General features: G+C 41.7%; 1 protein-coding gene across 13 annotated transcripts in view; it reads left to right on the forward strand.

Annotated features, from left to right (window-relative positions):
- Positions 1–19,649, forward strand: part of ARL15 (ADP ribosylation factor like GTPase 15) — a 322,749-nt gene that overhangs the window by 64,902 nt on the left and 238,198 nt on the right. The window contains exon 2 of one of the 13 annotated variants that reach the window (XR_004000954.1): positions 17,072–17,150. The exons of the other annotated variants lie outside the window; for them this stretch is intronic. The gene's annotated coding sequence lies outside the window, so the exon portion shown is untranslated. The remainder of the gene's footprint in view (positions 1–17,071; positions 17,151–19,649) is intronic. 13 annotated transcript variants of the gene reach the window in all.

Consider the following 19,649-nt stretch of genomic DNA (forward strand, 5'->3'; position numbering starts at 1 on the left):
TAACTGTCTACATTGGATTACCAGCGCTGGATCACCAGCGCTGGATCCTCTACACCCGAGACAAAACGGGAGTACGGCCAGCGCTGCAAACAGGGAGTTGCAGCGCTGGTGGTGCCCTGCAGATGTGTACACCTTCAAAGTTGCAGCGCTGTAACTCCCTCACCAGCGCTGCAACTTTCTGATGTAGACAAGCCCTAACAGTCATTTACAGCCAGCAAAAGCTTATTATTATTTATTGGAAGTTGGTGGCTTAGGCCCCTTGCCTGCCCTAGATTTGTCATGAAATTCCCTCTTCACCACCTCAAACCTGAGTAAGCATTTATGATATATTATAGGTCAGCTGGCACAAGCCAGCATATTACATTCTATTAAAAGTTCAGCTAAGGAAGTTAGGGAATTGAGGTGTTCTGTATGTAATTAAATTGACTGAGATGTGTCATGGAGACAGCAGAGCATCCAGTGTTCTCTCTTTCTCTGCCCAGGCCTTTAAGAGCTTAACAATAATCATCAGAGGGTATGGCTACACTCGAAACTTCAAAGCGCTGCTGCGGGAGCGCTTTGAAGTGTGAGTGTAGTCACAGTGCCAGCGCTGGGAGAGAGCTCTCCCAGCGCTGTACGTACTCCACATCCTCATGGGGTTTAGCTTGCAGCGCTGGGAGCCGCACTCCCAGCGCTGCAGCACTGTTTACACTGGCGCTTTACAGTGCTGTATCTTGCAGTGCTCGGGGGTGTTTTTTTCACACCCCTGAGCGAGAAAGTTGCAGCGCTGTAAAGCACCAGTGTAGCCATGGCCAGAGTCTGTGTGCAGACCTTGGCACTCTGCAGCACCACATGTTAGGTGACTTGTGCCATAGCAGTGTGAGCCACATGTCCATCCTCTAGGCTGTTTTTAAAGCACTGCATTAAAGCTGCTACAGGGGAGAAAAGAGACAAAAACATATAAGTACTAGCATGGAAAATCCTAATCTTTCCTGTTTAGAGTAGCCAGAATGCTGGACTTGAAGTGGGCCTATTTTAGGAGCTGTATTTTTCAGCATATCCGGAGTACAATGGAATTTGATCAGTGTCCTGGCATTCTGAAATGAGGCTTTGTGGTCCCTCAGCATTTATTAATAGTCAGCACATGGCATGGTGTACGTAGCAGCCCATGGCAGCCTGGCCAATCAAAAAGCCTGGTGAAATACTACAGCTGCAGGAGGATGATAAATTAAGACAACATATAGGACTTCATTGTCTGGTCTATTGGCCTTGTGTTGAATTGGGGAGGAGAAATGGAGTGAGGGAAAGGCAGTGAGCAGGAGGAAGGAAGAAGGGAAATGGAGGCTTCCTTAGACTAGTAGTGGCCTCTCATGCTTTTGTTCATGCTAGTGTCTCCCTTGTGAGTATCTAAACAGAATTTTTTTAGGCTTTTAAAAACATTATTTAGAGAAAATATGTCCCCAGCATATTGTTGTCTAAAGATTGTTTTGATGATCTATAGTTGCTTTATTTACATAGTGAAATATGAATGTGTATTAAAATCCAAAGCCTTTTAAATGAGGATGACAGTTGAATAGAAAATCAGGACTTGACCAGTTTTCATGAGGAATTTCAATCTTTACAAAGTAGTTCTTTAACAATCTACTTACAAGTTACTCCAAGGTAAATATCTTATGTACATAAACAAAAGGAAACTGAGACTAATGTAGTATACAAGGTAGTTATGTACTACAGTGACTGTTTTTTAGTCCTATTTGATGGGAACCTGAAAAACTATAAAATACTAGGGGAAAAAGAGGAGTGAAGACAGGGGTAGAGGAGAGAACAGGTTAAAGAATATTTAGAGCTGTTTAATGCCTATTTTGCTTCAATCTTCGCTCAAAAGGTTAATTGTGACCAGATGCATAACATGATTGATATTACCAGCAAGAGGGACAGAATACAACCCAGAGAAGGGAAAGAACATTTAGAAGAAATAGATGTATTAAAGTTGGCAGAGCCTGTGAAAATTAATCCTTGGATACTAAAGGAACTAGCACAGGGGTGGGCAAACTATGGCCCACGGGCCACATCCGGCCCTCAGGCCTCTTCCCCCAAGCTCCTGGCTTGGGAGGCTGGCCCACAGACCCTTCCCTGCTGTCCCCCCTCCCCCGCAGCCTCAGCTCACTTGCTCTGCCACCGGCGCAATGCTCTGGGTAGCAGGGCTGCAGAGCCTGGCCTGACCTGGTGCTCTGTACTGTGTGGTGGCAGAGGTGGGCAGCGTGGTCCGGCTGAAGCGCCACCAGCCACCGGTGCTTTAGGCAGTGTGGTAACGGAGTAGGGGGTGTGGTGGGGTTGGATAGAGGGCAGGGGAGTTCAAGGTGGTGGTTGGGGGTGTGGATAGGGGGCAGGGCAGTGGAGGGGAACGGGTTTGAATGGGGGCAGCGGTTGGGGGGCAGTCAGGAAGGAGGAGGGGTTGGATGGGGCGGTGGGGGCAGTCGGGACAGGTAAAAGGAGTGGTTGAATGGGGCGGGGGTCTTGAGAGGGCTTTCAGGAATGAGAGGAGAGGTTGGATGGGGCGATGGGTGTCTGGGGGCAGTCAGGGGACAGAGAGCGGGGGTGTGTGGATGGGTTAGGGTTCCCCGGGGGGGGGGCAATAGGAGATGGGGGCTGGGCCCTCCATACAAAAAAGCTTGCCCGCCCCGAACTAGTGGAAGCTATCTCGTAAGCATTAGTGATTTTTTTTTTTTTTTGAGAACTCCGGGAAGAAGGGTGAGGTTCCAGAGGACTGGAGAAGGGCGAATATAGCACTGGAAAACATATATAATATAGGGAACAAATTATTAAACAATCAGTTTGTAAGCACCTAGAGGATAATAGAGCTATAAGAAATAGCCAGCATGGATGTGTCAAGAACAAATCATGCCAAACCAACATGATTTCCTTTTTAAATAGGGTTACTGGTCTAATGAAGCAGGGAAGCAGTAGACGTGATACATCTTGGTTTTTAGTGGTGATTTTGACAGTTGCACATGAGGTTCTCATGAGCAAATGTGGTGTAGATGAAATTACTATGAGTTCATAAATGGTTGAAAGACTGTACTCAAAGATGAGTTATCAATGGTTCACTATCAAACTGGGATGGTATATCTTGTGGGTCCTCAAGGGGTCAGTCCTGGGTCTGGTACTAGTCAATGTTCTTATTAATGACGTTAAGTGGAAAGTGTGCTTATAAAATTTGCAGATGACACCAAGCTGGGAGGGGTTGCAAGCACTTTGGTGGACAGGATTAGAATTCAAAATGATTTTGATAAATTTGAGAATTGCTCTGAAATCAACAAGATGAAATTCAATAGAGATGTGCATTTGATATTTCTTTCTGAGCGAAGTACTTTACACAACTACAAAACGGAATAACTGACTCTGTTGTAGTAGTGCTGAAAAGGATCTGAAGGTTATAGTGGCAATGAATGAGTCAAAAGTGTGATGCAGTTGTGAAAAAGGCTAATATTCTGGAGTATATTAACAGGAGTGTTGTATGTAAGACAAAGAAAGTAATTGTCGCGTTCTACTGAGCACTGGTGAGACCATTCTGGGCACCACTCTTTAGGAAAATTGTGGACAAATTGGAGAGAGTCCAGGGGAGGGCAACAAAAATGATAAAAGGTTTAGAAAACCCGACCTATCAGGAAAGGTTAAAAAATTGGGCATATTTAGTCTTGAGAAAAGAAGACTGAGGAAGGGACCTGTTATATCTGAAAACTTGTTAACGATTGTTAAAAAGAGGACTTTACTCAGTTGTTCTCCGTGTCCATGGAAGGTAGAACAAGAAGGAATGCAGCAAGGGAAATTTTAAGGTTAGATATTAAGAAATATTTTAACTATAAGGGTAGTTAAACTCTGGAATAAGTTCCAAGGGAGATTGTGGATTCCCCATTGTTGGAGGTTTTTAAAGAACAGGTGGTAGATACACTTGTCAGGGGTGGTGTAGATTTACTTGGTCTTGCCTCAGTGCATGGGCTGGATGACTTCATGAGATTCCTTCCAGCTCTGCTTTTCTATGATTCTGTGAAAAGGGGAAAGTGGATAAGTAGAAACAGAGAGGTGGTATTTATACTGATACCTATTGGCTATGGCAGAGGTTCTCAAGCTGTGTCCGCGAGCTCCATTCAGGTGGTCCACGGATAGTTCCCTGTAAGGTGCGTGCCTGGGTGGCTGCACATGAGAATGAAGGGCCACTCACCTAATTAGTGGAGCCGTGCTGGCATGGCTCCACTAATTAGGTACCTGGATCCTGGAGAAGATGCACATATAAGGTGAGATGGTGGCCTTGGGGGGAATAGGCAGTAGGTGGGAGGGGGTGGGGGGAATTTAAGACATGCAAGGCTGCAGTGGCCAGAGAGGGAGAGATGACTTTCCCCAGTTCCCCAGGGCTGCAGTTGTATGGGAGAGACAGCCCTCCTTCCCAGCCCCAGCTCAGGGGTTGCCATGGTAGGGGAGAGAGGGAGAGACTGTCCTCCTTCTCAGCCCCAGTTCCGGGGCTGCCGCAGCGGAGGAGAAAGGGCACATCCATTGCATTAGAAAGGTAAGACTACTGATATTAAAATATGACTTGTGTGCTTTTATTTATAGAACAAAAAAAAGTCTATTAAGTTTTTTTTATATAGCGCTTTTATCCAAAGCGCTTTACAGTAGTTAGCTAACGGTACAAACAACATTTAGAAAGATCATTAAGTGGTCTATTGAGACCCTCAGCAATTTTCAAGTGGTCTGCAGAAAAAAAAGTTTGAGAACCACTGGGCTATGATATATCTTGTAGAAACTCATAAGAGAGAATGTGACTAGATTGTTTCTTCGCGGTGATTTCAGCATTTATGTAGAAGATGTTCTGGTTTTAGTTTGTTACAGGGAAGGTCTTGGCCTTTTAGGGATACAGGAGAGATCTGTTTTAAATAGTAATTTTCATGGACTAAGAAGTGCAGTTTGTCTGGCAGTGTGTTGAAGTTTAGAGCTTGAATAGTACAGGTGTAGACTTCACACAAAATGTGGGGGGATATTTTTTGAGGGGGGACCAGAATGTTGACATCTCCATTAGTTAGTTTGCAGAGTCTATTAATTTAGTTGAGCAGAGCTTGAAGTCCAGAAGTATCTAGCTAATGTTTTGTCTCAGAGCAGGCAATGATAAGGTATGCATTTGACCTCTTGGTATGTCCTACACAATTTTCTTTCCATATTTATATTCATATACTTATCTGTCCTTATATCAACTATTACAACCACAACTTGTTCTCTGTCAAACATGGAAACCTTTAGAGACCTTGATTGTCAGCTTCAGACCCAAACTTAAATTAGGCAATAATGGCTACCACTGACTCAATAAAATCGCTTTATTTATCCAGATGAAAAATAGGTGCCTTAGATTTCACCTTAACTTGGGAGCAGCTCAGTTCATGAGCTACTATGGATATCATGGGTGGGTTGGTTGGTTAGATTTAGAAGACTGCTATTCCCAAATGGACTATTAAGTGATTAGCAGAGGGAGGATTTTGATTCTGAATGTACTCTTTTGAGGGTGGCCTACGAGGATCTAAAAATGAATTTTTAAAAAACAGATTAAAAAGAAATAGAGACGTTGCAGCATGGAGCAATGCATTCATACAGTTAATAACCAGGTGATAGTAATTGTACAGAGCGTTTGGAAACTGTATTACAATGTCTCGCATGGGGTGAGATAATATTAAGTTTAATAACTGGCAGAGTTAGATCACCTCGTTTCATCTATGACTAATTCAGTTTGTGTGAAACTTCCCTGTTTGCCAGCTCTCCTCAAGTTTTTGAATACCTTTTTTATATTATGGAAAGTCTGGGTTAGATTTTTCAATGTTTATGCTCAAGGAACCCAGCAGATTTGGAATGATTTATGTTTAGAATTTCGGTGCATTCTCTCAAAAATCTGTACATAATACCCCAAAGCATCTCTAATTAATTTTTATAGAAATGTCAGGATCCTGCAATCATGACCCAAATTCCAACTGCATTCTGGGACACACTTAGTTGACTGCACACTCTGAAATATCTACTCCTAAGGAAATTGTTGGCATTAATGACTTTAATCCAAAGTACTTTTGTATACACTGCTGTAGTTTTTAAAAATCATTTTACATATAATGATACTGTCCCTAGCCTCTGTTTGCCAGAAGCTGGGAATGAATCACTTAATGATTACCTGCTCTGTTCATTCCCCCTGGGGCACCTGGCATTGGCCACCGTTAGAAGACAGGCTACTGGGCTAGATGCATCTTTGGTCTGACCCAGGCCACGTCCACACTACAGAGTAAAATCGAAATTAATAAAATCGATTTTATAAAACAGATTTTATAAAATCGATTTTACGCGTCCACACTAGGGCACATTACTTTGGTGGTGTGCGTCCATGGTCCCAGGCTACCATCGATTTCCGGAGCGGTGCACTCTGGGTAGCTCAGTAAAAGAATGGGACCAATAACTTCGATTTCCGTCCACACTAACCCTAAATCGATATAGTAATATCGATTTTAGGGTTACTCCTCTCGTTGAGCAGGAGTACAGAAATCGATTTTAAGACCCCTTAAAATCAATTTTAAGTGCCTTGTAGTGTGGACGGGTACAGCATTAAATCGATTTAACGCTGTTTAAATCGATTTAACGCTGTAGTGTGGACCAGGCCTCAGAGTGGCCATTCTTATGTTCTTATAAGTATCAAGTTCTCCATTGCTAAATGCAGTAATCTCTCTTTACACTGCTCACATTATTTTTTAGTAAACCCCTCTGGTTTACTCATGTCAGATGACTTGAGGAAATCTCACCTTTGCTGTGGCACTGCTCGACTTTAAATTGAAATGTACATTTTACTGTCTGCTTTGTCAATCTCATCTGCTAGCAGAATAGTTCCATTATCATTCTCCATGTCACAACACATCTGTTTCCTGTTTTCTCTGATGTAATGTATACATTTTTTAATTTATTCTACATGTGAGGTAAGAATTTCATGACCTTCAGAGTCATGTTTATGATTTTGCCATTGATTTAAAAAAAAAAACAAACCCAAAAACTTAGGTCTAGATGCCTAAATACCTTGAAGTTTTGGGGTCCAATCCTGTTTTGATTATTTTTAATTAATCCAGGATTAATTTCCAGGTAACTTCTCACTGACGTCAATGGGATCAGGACTGGGCCCTTGGACTGCTAGACCTTTTTATGGTTATTGTATTATATATTTGATGCATCTGATTATTTGTAAGGGTTATTAAACATATTTAATAGTTTAATGCAGTATTACTTTAAAGACTTTCTTCTTCATAAAACTTTAGAATACATTGAAGAATTGTTGGTCCAAAGGAGTAAGTCTCACTTTTAAATGCTGCTTTCAGAAAGTCATGTCAACTTAAAAATCATGCTTCTATCTGAAAACTTTTTGCTATTTATTAAGTAACATGCAAGATTACAGGAATTGAAGGATTAAAGAAAATGTTATTTCTAATTTTCAGTTTTATTTTTGGCATTTGCTTTTGTTTGTGTCAGGACTGGATGCATAGTTTTACTTCAAAGGTTTTTTGTCCTAATAAGCCATTTAAAATGATCCTTTACTCTTCACTCTGTCTACACTGAAACAAAAAGTTAATTGCTATGCTAATCATTTTATATGACCATCTTGTGTGAGCATCTTGCTAGGCTAAATAAACTGAATTTCTGTAATTTTACTCTGAAAATGAGTCTTAATAAATTTATCATGATCAGTGTTGCCCCTTTAGGAAGACTTAGAAATTAACAGTTCAAGAAAATAAATTCAGAATCAGAACTTTATTAGCAAAAAGCTAGTTAATAACAAAACACAACAAGAAAAGGCCCTGCTTGCAACACACACTCCATGCCAAATGATTTTATTTAAATTAACTGGAGAATGTTACCATATAGCTTCCTATGCAGGTCAATCTCTCTCTTGCTTTCTGATAAGCCCTTTGTAACAGGCCACTGGATTGGGGAAACTGGATGATGTTAAAGGAATTTAAAAAAACTTGCAAATATCCTCAAATAGCTTACACACAATCACCCTGAAAATTTTGTCCTTACTACTGTGGCAATTACCGCCAATCTTTTAGAAGTTAAAAAGCAAGTTTATTTCCCCCTGTCTCCCATTCACTTTAACATATTTTTTGGCTAGTCCGTTTCAGTGACCTTGATTCTGAATGCTCTCTGCATGGGAGTGTTAACCTATTGCAGATATGAAACTGAAAGCAGACTGGAATTGCAAGGTGGCAGGCGGGAGTGGAAGGGAGGATCTGAACATATTTGGTGTTTGCCCTCAGACCAGCCCAAAGAATGGGTACCCAATTGGAGCAGAAATTCCTGTTAAAACATTTTAAAAGGAATTTAGAAATAAAGTCAGGCTGTATTTAAAGTGCTCTGTCAGCAAGTTAGATTTCAAGTTTTTGGGCTTAGTGGAAAGAATTAAACTACAGTATAATATACATTCTGTGAAATGTCTGGCTCAAATTTTGCCCTAAATGATTTCATGTAATCCACCCTAAAAATATGTTTGGTACCGTTTAAAATAGTACCTAAATGTGTGCAATTTTTTTGAAATGTATGTAGTTGTATGATGGACCACTAGAGGGTGTATTTTAATCTCCCTTTGTAATGAAGAGCATTGAAAAGCATGAATGCTTTGTAAAGCAAGTGATTTGTTCCTAGCTGCTTTTAATTCACTGTCTGTGATTCAGTATAAAATTTACATGGTATATTTAGCAAATTGTGCAAACCATAAAAATATATAGAGGGCAAAATACATACATTCTTTGGCTGGGAAGTTTGAATGTGGAGCTAACTATCATGGTATTAGAAACATCTGCACCCAGATTGCTGAGTAACAATTTAAATAACAGCGTAGTACTCATTACAGCAGCACTCATTCTGATCCTGTCCTGTGGGGTGGCTGGGTGGGACACCAGTTTTCAGAACTAGAAGCCAGGACACTTGCCATTGTGAGAGGGATGGCATGATGGAAATCTGGCATGCTGGTGTGTGGCAGCAGGGAGGGTTTGGGTGCAAGTCAAGGGAGTGAACATGGAAGGAGTTTGGAAGCTGACAGACTGGAAGGTGGGGAAAGAAAAGAGTTGGTCTTCCCTTATCTTTCCCAGCACTTCCATTCCTTCAGAATGAAAATTTAGGTTGCAGTTCAACAAAGGGTTGGTTGGGAGCCAGTTGAGTTGTGAGGAGCCTGGGGTACAAGGGAAAACCTGGCTATTGAGGTTAGAGGAAGCTGGGAGGAACCGGCACAGGGCCTAGAAAAGTGTGTTGGGGAGATTGCTTTTCATGACTCCTCCCTCAGTTTCAAACCAAAGAGTCTAAAGAATACAGTGAAGCGTAGCTGGGAATGAGGAATGTTGGAGGTGGACTGGCTAGTGGGAGGCAAGATAGCAGCAAGAGGTCTGGGACATCCAGGAGTGGTTTGGGGAATACTGCAGGAGGAAAGAACTGTGGTAATGAGGAGTTGGGAACAGCGGGGCACTTCTGGGATGTAGGTGTCAGAAGGTGAATTGAGTGTGACTTGAGGTGATTGCAGTTGGAGACGAAGATGATAAAATGGGAACAGACAGGTGACCATACCCTTCTGTTCCAGGCTGAGCAAAAGCCAGGAAAATGTATAGGCTTTGCTAACCTGGCTGTGAGCCTGGGGCAGATGCCTAAAATGGAGAGATGGTCACCTCACTTCTGCTGCACTGCTGCTGGTGCTCCGCAAGGAGAATTGGGCACTTCTTATAGACTGCTTCCTTGGTGGAAACCCCCTACCTTACATGTTGGTTGTGATGGTGGGGAGGGCTCTGGGGGCCGCTGACCCTAATGTCTGTCTGCATTGTGCTTCTCTAGCTAAAACATCCTGTTTCCCCCTACTCTACCACTAATACTGTCCTGCAGGAAGTGTGGAACCTTTGTTTAATAGTCTGATTCTGCTTAAGGGATCTTGTGCTCCACATGGACAGTAGAGGGGCACTGTTCCTCTATAACATTTCCATAGAAGCTAGGAACATAGGAATTGCTGTAATGGATCAGATCAATGGTTCATCTAGTCCAACGTTCCGTTTCTGACAGTAGCCAACGCTAGATGCTTCATAGGAAGGTGCAAAAAACCCTGTGTTAAGCAGATGTGGGATAATCTTCCCCTTCTCTCCCTCTTCCCCCATGGTGGTCCCAAATCATTTAGAATTTGTCTTCATCCCAGCAAATACTTTGTATGAATTATTAGAACTCTGGATAGTCATGTTATCCATGTCAAACCCCAATCCATCTTTGAATATTGCTAAGTTATCAGCTTGTACAATATCCGCTGGCAATGAGTTCTTCAGTCCAGTTACTTTTTTGTTTTACACAACATGTATTTCCTTTCACTGTTTTTGAATTAGCCACCTCACTTTCACAGGGGATTCACTGCCCCTTACTTTCCCCACTGCTGCATCCATATGTCATTCAGTGTGCATTCCTTCTTGGGGAAAGAGACCGAATCCGTGTTCTTTTGTCTCATTGAGAAGCGGTATTTATAGGACAGAGATGGTTGTGTTGTCATTGAACCATTTTGCAAAGCAGTGCCTTTTCCTTTACATGATTATCTGCAATAGGTCCAGAATATTTGAGGCAAGAAAAATGCTGGCTACAACACCTTCATTTCCCTGTTCTGATTTCCATTACCTTGAGTAAGCCATTAGGCACCACTTTGTAGAAGACGTGAGGATGTAGACTTGTTCAGCTTAAATGGGGAGTCTTTGGGTAGGAATTTGGGTCCTTGAGAGCCAAATTCTAAACAGTTTCTTACTTTAGGTGTTGCAGTGCTAAGCTTGTGGAAAATTCTGCCTGCGCAGGTCAGGAGCTACGAAGTTGTTCATTACTCTTCCTGATATATTTGAGAACAGATCTGAGAGGAAGTATCAGGACATGAGCCAACAAAATAGGCCGGTATTGAAATCCAGCAGTTGTTGCAAACGAACAAGAATTGCTTTGAGTTGAAAAATATACAAGGGAAAAACAAGACTCTTAAGTCCTTAAAACTTTAGTTTGCAGGAGAGGAAGCATTGAACTTCAGGGATTGAAACTACAAAATTTCAAATTAGCACTGAAATATTATGATAAGGGTCATATAAACAGCTTCATAATTTAATTGACTGACCATCTTCTGATCTTCTGCAGCCATAAAATCCTCCCGTGCCCAACTTTATCTGCAGGGCGGTGCTATTTTTTTCAAGCCATCCATATTTGTAGTATTCTGTATGTATCTGAAATTAATTTGCCATTGTGCTGCCAGCACTCCATTGCCTTGAAATACATCTTGAATATGACTATCTTTCTATACTTGTAGTTTCAAATAACCAATTTAGTTTTAACATGAAAACGTTGTAGTCTTAAATTAATTAGGTAGAGGAGTAAGTGAACATTATTTAATGTTGGTCTCAATGTCTACTTCTGCGCCAGCCAATTACTGACTTGGAACAGCCATTAATGAAAACCTTGTTTACTATTTCTTAAAAATCACCCGCAAACACATTTTAAAAAAATTGGCCTACGTCCTTTTTTGCTTTTTTATAAAATAGTATAAAGAAGGAATGAGAAATTTAACATGTGATTTCACATTCTGAAAGATCATGAATGCTAAATTCAGTCTTTTCTGGTTTTGTGGGAGGCCTCTGGAAGACCTCAAAGATGTTTAAGAACAGAAAAACTATAATTAAAGGGGAATGGGGATGAGGGCATCAAATCTTAATAAAGATTTTCCTTATCCAAAGTACTATTTGGTTACTGAACTTAAATAGGGGTTAATAAAAACTCCTTCCCATGGGGACCCCCTGCTCCAAGAGTTTAAACATTTTGACAGAAGGCCTGTCTCAGCTCAATTTCTCTGTTTTGGTTCTTGTGGGGTGTCATGTTCTCCATTTATCATAGTTTACTAACTCACACAGGAGCTGAATTTACAAAGCAAAAAAAATAATTGGGAGGAAAATATCCAAGAAACGCTATGAGAGTAAAACAAAATGTTTTTCAGTTTAGTTTAGTTTAAATATATTTTAAATCCAGATAATGAAATAAGTGAGATTTTTTTTTCCAAATGAACTGGGTAAAGGGGGTTCTGTGATTTCCGTTAATGAAGGATGAGGTAGTAATATTTTCCTCATCTCACTGCTTTTGATCAATAACTGTTTCCTGCTTTCAGCATTTATCACTTCCAGGTGAAGTCACTCATTGGATAAAATGGTACTGGGTTCGGAGTTACTGAGAGGAAAGCTAGTCCCCAAGATGTGACCAGTGTTCAGAGTGATCTGAGAAAAGTATATATGAGGTTGTCTCATCACCCTTACATCTGCCCATCCCCTTGCCCAGCAATTAATTCTGCGTTCCAACCCCAACATCAGTTCTGCCCACGCCAGCATTGCCTCTGCAGCTCCTGACGTTCTTCAGCTGGGGTGAAAATAACTTACAGGACTTACCGGTACTGCCGGAGTCCTAAGGGGGGTGTGGCCTCACCCGGAAGAGGCATGGCCTCTCAAGATTTAAAGGCCCTGGGGCACCAGCTGTGGCTGGGAGACCCAGGGCCTTTAAATCAACCAGGGGCTCCCAGCTGAAGAGGTGGCTGGAAGCCCTCAGGGGCAAATTAAAGGGCCTGGGGCTCTGGCCGCTGGGGGGAACCCTGAACTTTGTGGGGCTGGGGCAGGAATGTAAAGAGCCCAGAGCCCTTTAAGTCCTGGCCCCAGCCCAGCCGCCAGAGCCGCGGCCTGGATTCAATGGGCTCTGGGCTGCCCACAGTGGCTGGGAGCTCTGAGCCTTTTAAATCCCAGCTGCAGCCGGGATTCAAAGGGCTCTGGGCTTCCCGCAACAGCCCTTTAAATCCCGGCCGTGGAAGCTGGTGCAGTCCAGCATGGTGTACTGGCTCTTGCCAGTATGCCGGACCGGACCGGACCGGCTTACTTTCACCTCTGTCTTCAGCCCTCTCCCGGGCTTGAGGGGAGAGGGAGAGGACTCTCCCCTCCCCTGTCCTTGGGTGTTTCAGAGTGGGAGGAGGAAGGAGCAAAGGAGTTTTCTGTTTCTCACAGGAGGAGGATGAGGGAGAAAAAGAGCAGACTGCTCTGCATGGCTCAGCTCTTCCTCCTCTCAATCCCTTCCTGTGAGAATGGAGTCAGGTTATTGGGGAGAGGGTTGAGCAATTCCTGCAGCAGCCCTGATAGCTTCCTGTGGAAGAGTACCCAAGCTAGTGGGGAAAGCAAGCAATCGGAGGGGTGTTCCCCCCGCCCCCCGACAGTGCTAAAAATGTGCAGCCCCTCCTCAGCTCATTTCTCAGATATGTTTATTTTCTGGATCAATGACCTGTTTTGGCCTAGAGCACTTAGCACTGCTGTAGCCCAAATCCTTCATGAGATTTTCTGTAGAGCAGTATGGATAGCCCTCATCTCCAAAGGATCTATCTGTAATGGCTGCTTTTGTGCTGCATCGCTCTTGCTCTTTGCAGGTGGATCAAGCCTCTCTGTTCGTGAGTCTTCCTCTTTTTGTGATGTTTCTGGAGGCATGTGAATGCTTACATCAACTGTGAAGGAAAAAAAATGCATTGAAGCTAAAATAGTCAGATATATCTAGGTATTTACAAGGCCTTTATTCACCATAGAATGGGAATCATGGTGGCATTCTGTTGAGAAACTACAGCTTTATACTAGGTCTGCAGGGTTAGCCTGGCTTGCTGAAAAACTCCCATATACTTCTCTTTGTCTTTTTCATTCTAGGTTCATAGCCAAAATAGAGGTCTTAGACCAAACTGGCTGTTAGTCCAGCAGTGTTGTAAAAAAAAAAAAATCAGCCACCAGATATGCATATTCTGTGCGGCAGTGAATTTGCCTGACATCTTAGGAGCTGCTTACGAGATACATAGGCTTTCAGGAACTGCTATAGATGGGTTTTGGAGGCTGGATTAATGCCTAAGTCTCTTTTGATTGGGGTACAGCACTTATCCACCCCTGTCATCTAGGCATTATCCACTGCAAACGGGAATCTAAATGTATTCTTTGTTAGCAGGATATGCTAAATGCTTATGTAAATGGGCCTAGTAGGGTTGCCAGGTGTCTGGTTTTGGACCGGAACACCCGGTCGAAAAAGGACCCTGGTGGCTCCAGTCAGCACTGTTGACCAGGCTGCTAAAAGTCTGGTTGGTGGCACGGCAGGGCTAAGGTGGGCTCCCTGTGGCCCCTAGGTGCAGGGGTGACCAGGGAAGCTCCACACACTGCTCCTTCCCTGAGTGCCACTCCCAGAGCTCCCATTGGCTGGGACCCCTTCCGCATCCTGAACACCTCATTTCTGGCCTCACTTCAGAGCCTGCACTCCCAGCTGGAGCCCTCACCCCTCCCACTCCCCAATTCCCTGCATCTACCTGGTGAAAGTGAGTGAGGGTGGGGAAGTGTGAGCAATGGAGGGAGGGGGGATGGAGTGAGCAGGGAACGGGGCCTCAAAGAAGGGGTGGAGAAAGGGTGTTTGGTGTTGTGTGATTAGAAAGTTGGCAACCCTAGGACCTAGCAAAAAAGTCTATGCACAAGATAGCAACTTTTAGTGTCAAATGCAGAAGATTTAGTTTTTATAATTGTGAACTTCAATGAATTTAGACAAAATATTAAGAAGTCATTGATTATTACATATAATCTAAATTTAGTCATAAAACTGTGTGGCATACATCATTGCTTCTGTGCTCTATGTCAGGGACTTTCGAATCTAAATAAAATTTCTTAAAGATCACATCTTTTTTAAATTTCTGTCCCACTGTACATGTATTGATTAATGGAGATGTCTGACACTTTGTACTATAGCTTGCTAAAATTATCATGCTGTGTTAGACATAGTTTTTTGTAGCTTGCTTTGGCTCACTGTAACTGTAGATACTGCCATATTTGAAATTTGGTTTAATTTATTTTGTTTATGTCTGTTTGGCTGACGAGTATTTGCAAATCTCTTGAAGGCCTCTGATAATTCAGAATTGTTTGAGACTTTGCAAGCTGAACTGTTGGAATTTGGCCTGAATAGCATGAAAAATCACTTTTGTGAGCTTATATCTTTCTGCTACATTGTGGATGGTACAAGCTTTGTATTTAATAATGTAGCAAACGAAAAAGCTGTTGACCCCTTACTGTTTTGGTTGTTAGCACATATTATTTGTGTAAGATTTATGTCCTAAGAGAGGAATGTGGATTGCTTTAGAGAAATATCCTTTACTGCATCAGGCAGACATTTCTTAATCTATTCCAATGTGGGCATGTGCAGACACTCTTGGAAATATTTTTCTCAATTCTGAGGTTTCCCTGTAAGAGGTCCTGAACAAGCGTGTGTTCTCAGCAGGAACTGATCTTGTCTTATTTTAAATGACAGCTCAGGGATTATCCTCCCTTTCAAACACATTACATTGAAGGTGAGTTTCCCTAGTGTCTTGTCTTGAACAAAATGTGTTTGGACTGTAGCCTAGTAAACCCCATTTGTACAATCACCAGTGTAGAGGCTGTATTAAAATTTAAGTTATAGCACTCAAGTTAATGCAAATGTATTACAGCTGTTAAAATGCATGTTGAGAGTACTTTTGAATCTAAACAGGGGAATTTGTAGTGTGGTGGTGTTTTTCTGAAAATTGACTATGTAAAAATGGCACCTTCAAACTTAACGGATCTGTTCCTTATGTGTATTTGGAGTCATGTATCTGCTTTCTTCAGTGTCTAAAGTAAATATTTACTGTTTTTTACTTCTCATTGCACTGGAGAACCACGCTGACAGAAAGAGAGTTGGGTTCTAGTCCTCCATAGACATCCTCAACAGGATTGTTTACTAAACTTATGTCAGATCTCTGGAAATCTGTTGATGGCAATGGGATCGCACAGATGTGATTGAGGGTATAATTTACCTCAAAGAATTTTCACTGTTGTTGATGTGGGAGAAGGAAAGTACCCTGGTTTTGGATCTGAAGTTGTCTGCAGCATTGACTGGTAGCAAAGCTGTTCTTTTACTTGAAAGTTGGACACACTTTTTTTGGAAACCATTGACATGCATCAAACATGAATGACATTTTCATGTGTATTATCATGTTTCATAGCAAATCACACTCTAAATGGAGAATTATTTTTCATGCCATTTGTATTGAACGTTACATGTTCACATTGCTTTTCAGCAATTAGTCAGTGAATGTTTCACCAAGGATGAATTTGATCCAACAGTAGCTAACTTATTTTTCTTCAAATAGTGTCCCAGTGGGTGCTCAGTTTGAAGTGCACCTGCACCGTTGCACCTTTGATCAGAGATCTTTGGAAGTAGTGCCCGTTTGGCCCACGCATGCTGCCTACACATCCTCATGCTCTATACTGAGGATGCATGCTATACATGCTAGAGCTGTGTGGGCGAACTGCCCTCAGTTCATTCTTAATTGCCTTTGGCCTGAGAGGAGTCTAATATGTACCTGTTTGATATGTGCCTGTTTGCCTCATTTATTAGTATTTAGCTGTATAGTTAGAGTAAATTTAGTGCCTTTATAGTTGGAACGTTTGTTGCCTTTTTTTCTTTTGTTTAATTTTTTCCCCTCTCTTACCCTATTGCGGGGTTCGAGTAACCTTTTTCTTCTGTCAGGGATGCCAGTCTCCCCAGGTTTTAAAAGGTGTTGCTCTTGTTAAGAAGCAGTCCTTGTTGAGAGAGACCCCCACTACATACATTGTTCAGGAGAATCTCATGTTGCAAGCAAGTGTAAAATTTGTTTGTCCTTTAAGGGAAGATCTCTTAAAAACATGGAAATTAAGTATAGACTTTAATGATGGAGCAAACCTTAAGACTGGCTTCAGATCCAGGTTCAGACAGCCCACCTGTACAGGGACCTTCTTCATCTGCCTGTGCCTCATTGTCATCAAGTCCAGGTCGCCAAGAACTTCCACAAGGAAGACAACACCGAAACCTTGGTCTCCAGCACTCTCCTTGACTGAAGTACTGATAACTGTGCCAGTAATACTGAGAGCTTCCCACTCCAAACATAAGACAGGTGATAAGAAGAGCAAAACATCAGTGTTTTTTTTTTTTTTTTCCCCTTCAGAAAAGATTGTCACTGGAAACCCCAAGTCCCAAGAGGAGTGCTAATGAGGCTCTGGGTATTTCTGTTACTATGAAGCATGGTAAGACTTCATCTGAGTCCCATAACTCAGTGATAAAGGGCTCAGTACTAAAGACCACTTTGTTCAAGAGACCAGCTTCAATGCAAACCTTGATACCACATCAGTGTTTCTCACAACATCTATGGCGACATCAGTACTGAGTTTAGTAGTGCTTCCAGTACAAAAGACCTTGTGGTTCTGACATGAGTACATCCCACAGCCTCTGCAATATTGTCAGCACTGGTATGGAGTTCTTTTGTGCTTCTGGTACTCAAGGGACCTTACAGTACCTTGTAACCTCCTGGACATCTCCCAGTACTGAGGTCTGCTCGTGATTCTAGGAGCTCTACCTCGTCCTCTTTCTTCAACTATCCACAGGGGGGTTATCACCTGGGATCCTAGAAATCCATTTGCCACAGAAAAATGCAGAATTTGCATTTTTACAGAAAAACTTTAGTTTTTACATTTTGTGAAAAAAATGAAAACACATACATTAGATCACTGTTTTATCTAAGCCTCTGTTAACCAGCTCTCCGTATTAACTGAACCACCAGCTGCCACTTTCCTGGTGGATGAATCCATCCAAGGTTTGTGCAGGAGTCCTGTTTAACCCATGTCCCTGTACGGTCAGGTTAATGTTGAATGCTTCACTCTTGGAATGGGGAGCACATTTGTGTCCTCCACACAGTCCAAGATAAATGGTCACATTAGGAACAGTGCTTGGACATCAATCTGTTGGAATTAAGGGCTGTCAGAAATGCTCACCTACACTTTCTTCCCCTAATCAGAAACAAGTCTGTCAAGATCTTGACAGATCTTACCAAAACAATTGAAACTGGTGTGATTATATTGCAAAATTTTGATGTATAAAATTTGCATAACTTTTAATTTTGGTGCATAATTTTAATTGTTTTGTGGCAGAATTCCCCCAGGAGTATGAATACAGAGGGTAGAATAACCTCTCCTACTTGAATCCCCTGTTTATGCATCCAAGGATTGCATTAGTCCTTTTGGCCGCAGTGTTGCACTGAGAGCTCAGGTTTCATGGTAAATAATCATCTAAACATAAGTCTTTCTCAGTCACTGTTTTCCTCATCCTGTAAGTTTTTTTTTGTCTTTTGTCTTTGTTCCTAGATATATCTGTTTACATTTGTGCCCAGTTTACTATGTTTCAATGATTTGTCCACTTCATTATTTACCACTCTCCCAATTTTGGTGTTGTGCAAATTGTATCAGTAAGGGTTTTGTTTTCTTCCAGGTCATTGATAAAAGCCATTAAATAGTATAGGTCAAGAAACCAGTTCCTGTAGGTCCCCACTAAAAATACAACTGCTTGATGATGATGATTCCCTGTTTACAGTTACATTTTGAGACCTATCAGGGAGCCAGTTTTTGATCCATTTAGTGTGTGCTATATTGATTTTGTATCATTCTAGTTTCTTAATCAAAATGGTGTGTGATACCAAGTCATATGCCATGCAGAAGTCTATTACATCAACACTGTTACCTTTTATCATCCAAACTTGTAATTAAAAAAAAAAGTTATTTAACTGCATCTGTTTTCCATAAACACATGTTGGTTGGCATTAATTATACTATTTGCCTTTAATTCTTTACTTATGAAGTCCATATCAGCTGTACCATTATTTTTGCCTGTAATTGATGTCAGGCTGACAAGTCTATAACTGGGGCATCCCAGTTACCCTCCTTAAATATTTGTACAGTATTAGGTTTCTTGCAGTCCTCTGGAAGTTACCCACTATTTCAAGACTTATTGCAAATCAACATTAACTGTCCAGAGATCTTCTCAGCTTGCATCCAAGAGGTTTAAAAGAACAGGCTATCTGTCCTTGGTGATTTGAAAATGTCTAATAACTGCAGTAGCTGTTTTTACCATCCTCTTGAGTTAATGTTGGAATGGAAAGTATTTCATCATAATTCATTTGCCTTATTCCCAAATAGAATACTTATTCAACAATTTTGCATTATTTTTGGTAATTCTACCATTTCCATCTAGTAATGGACCAATATCATTGTTAGGACTTCTTTTGTTTGTAATATAACTAAAAAACCCTCCGTATTTTCCATTTAGGGATGTGGGGCAAAAATCTGTCTGGGGATTGGTTCGGCTTTAAGCAGGGGATTGGACTAGATGACCCCCTGAGGTCCCTTCCAACCCTGATATTCTATGATTTCTCCTTGTGTCCTTTCCTAATCATTTTTGACAATCTACAGTATTAATATATTTTGTATAGAAATTGGTTCATGGTGCAGGAATCAACTGTTGCCTTAAAGAATAGGATTTTGGCCAGAGAGTACCATGGATGAGTTCGTTTGGTAGCCCTCTACTAAGCAAGGATGAACATTCACAAATGTGCATGATTTTTGTATTAATAATGTGCACTTTCTGCTTCGGGCCATTCATTTGTTGCAGAGTTATTGGTAAGACTTTGCGTGAACACTTTGGTAGAGACTGTAAATGTGGTGCTGCTACTTTTTTGTTTAACACCACCAGGATAA

Source organism: Gopherus evgoodei, chromosome 6, assembly GCF_007399415.2.
Source record: "Gopherus evgoodei ecotype Sinaloan lineage chromosome 6, rGopEvg1_v1.p, whole genome shotgun sequence".
NCBI classification, from domain to species: Eukaryota; Metazoa; Chordata; order Testudines; family Testudinidae; genus Gopherus; species Gopherus evgoodei.